The sequence below is a fragment of the Conger conger genome, chromosome 7 (assembly GCF_963514075.1).
Source record: "Conger conger chromosome 7, fConCon1.1, whole genome shotgun sequence".
Lineage (NCBI taxonomy): Eukaryota > Metazoa > Chordata > Actinopteri > Anguilliformes > Congridae > Conger > Conger conger.
In genome coordinates, this window is record NC_083766.1 from 587,166 (window position 1) to 589,665 (window position 2,500).

General features: G+C 45.8%; 1 protein-coding gene across 6 annotated transcripts in view; it reads left to right on the forward strand.

Annotated features, from left to right (window-relative positions):
• Positions 1-2,500, forward strand: part of sgcd (sarcoglycan, delta (dystrophin-associated glycoprotein)) — an 88,570-nt gene that overhangs the window by 85,887 nt on the left and 183 nt on the right. For 3 of the 6 annotated variants that reach the window (XM_061248649.1, XM_061248650.1, XM_061248651.1), the window contains exon 8: positions 1-2,500. This exon is cut by the window's left edge and continues 679 nt beyond it; it is cut by the window's right edge. The gene's annotated coding sequence lies outside the window, so the exon portion shown is untranslated. The other 3 variants (XR_009709178.1, XR_009709180.1, XR_009709179.1) reach the window with 3 other exon arrangements.

Below are 2,500 nucleotides of genomic sequence, written 5' to 3' on the forward strand. Positions count from 1 at the left end.
CACACCTCTCAGAGGTCACCCCTCTCAGAGGTCACGCCCCTCAGAGGTCACCCCTCTCAGAGGTCACCCCTCTCAGAGGTCACCCCTCTCAGACGTCACCCCCTCTCAGAGGTCACGCCCCTCAGAGTTCACACCCTCTCAGAGGTCACCCCTCTCAGAGGTCACCCCTCTCAGAGGTCACCCCCTCAGAGTTCACACCCTCTCAGAGGTCACCCCTCTCAGAGGTCACCCCTCTCAGACGTCACCCCCTCTCAGACGTCACGCCCCTCAGAGGTCACGCCTCTCAGAGGTCAGAGGTCATTGTTGTTTGTTGTTGTATCACAGCAGTTGGCAGCTGCAGGACTGGGTAAAGGGATGTTTTAATGGTTTACAGCTGAACTCGGGTCAAAATAAATCCACTGAGTCCGTAAAGATTCATATTCATGTTGATGTTCAAGCTGTCCTACGCTCCTGTGAGACGTGGTTCCTCTGAGGTGATCACCCTATCTATCCCCGTACTGGAGCAGAACCGACCCGACCCCCCCAACCCACTCTGTCCAAAGAGGGGGAGCCTGTGCCTTATTCCACTGCACTTGTGAAGGAGAAGCACATCGCTTCTGTCAAAGAGTTCATCTTTAAATATTTAAATATGAGTTCATATTTACTGTTTCCACTCTTCTCATTTCTGTGTACCATGCATAGGAATGCAAAGATATCAGCCCAAACTCACCTGTAACTAAAGAGCCGCTTTAGAGCCCAGAGCATTTCATCTCTTTACTTCATCTTCTTTTGGTGCTGTAAGTGAAATTATGGCATTCTGATGAAGGAGGTGAGAACAGGATTCATCCATTTTACAGTTTGTTCTCTGAACAGATCAGCATCTCGTTATACTGTTCATGTGTAAATACACACAATCATACCAATGTTTTTTTTTAGAATAAGCAAGGATCACGGAATATGCCACATTATAATTCCTGAGAAGAACCATGCCCTCTTTTGAAAATCAGTCCTGCAGGTTAACATGTACAGTGCTGTATATGTGGTTTTCCTGTTGAGATGAAATGCTCTTGTTTTATCTCACTCTCCGTTTTGTAAAATAGTCCCACTAAAGGGTACGGTGAACACACAACTGTTCATTTTATTTTTCGTTTGGGAAATGACGATCTTTGCATTCCTCGTGTGTTGTGTGAGTGCGCTCTGCCCAGAGCTTTTATATTCTCTCTTTTTATTTTTATTAAGTATGTTGCATTTTGTGCAAACCAAAAACTGGGGTGGCAGGTATGAGGCAGTAGCTGGTGTGAAGAGCACACGGAGCGCACGGCTCTCTCTCACGCACTCGGTGTGTGGTCTGAACCAGAGCGCATGGCAGGACTCGGAGAATGAATGTGACTTAAACCTCCACATTGCCTTCCGCTGCTTTATTTCATCTTTTAAAAATCATTCACCACCCTGGTGTCACATTCACCACCAGCGTGAAATACCAGTTACCAGCTGTTTCAAAACATAGCTTGAGCTGTTTTTTCAACAGGGCAGGTATCATATTGAGCAGGACTCATTACCCGCATCTTTTTCTGCCAGACAGTCATCACCTTGTCCAGCGACGCTCAGTGTTAAGGAGATGGTTTATATTCGGTTTATAGTAGCAACATGCTACCTTATCTTTCTACAGCCATGTGACATGCGGTTCCTTCATATCCACACTCTAAACTGCGTGCTTCATTTCAGCAACATTAAAGTGGCAATCCTTAATGTTTAATATTTTCATGCTGACATATTTGTAGCAATATTGATTCAGTGTTTTCTTCTGAAACTGCCCTTCTTTCTGCTAATGTCCGCTGGTGCTTTCAGGTCCAACAGCAGTTCTGCTGAAACAGGAGAAGCTGGCATGCCAAAGAGCCTTTACAATTAGGTTTGATATGTTGCTTAATATTACCTTGTCAGATGAAGTTTTCTTTTTCCAAAATGCACTACAGCTGCTTTGCCTTCTAAGAAATAAACACTAGATGTGCTCCGAGCTTCTTTTCTAATGGAACGCTATTTGGAGAGTGAAAACAATAATAATATGTTATATTTATATAACAAATAATTTGTTTATCCAAAGCAACTTACAGTTGATTAGACTAAGCAGGGGACAATCCCTCCTGGAACAATTAAAAGGGGCTGAGAGCCTTGCTAAAGGGCCCAACAGCTGGGCTGATCTTATTGTGGCTACACCAGGGCTCGAGCAACCACCCTTCTGAGTTCCAGTCATGTACCTTAGCCACTAGGCTACAGGCTGCCCCAGTCATGTAGCTTAGCCACTAGGCTACAGGCTGTCCCAGTCATGTACCTTAGCCACTAGGCCACAGGCTGCCCCAATCATGTACCTTAGCCACTAGGCTACAGGCTGTCCCAGTCATGTACCATTGCCACTAGGCTACAGGCTGTCCCAGTCATGTACCTTAGCCACAAGGCTACAGGCTGCCCCAGTCATGTACCTTAGCCACTAGGCTACAGGCTGCCCCAGTCATGTACCTTAGCC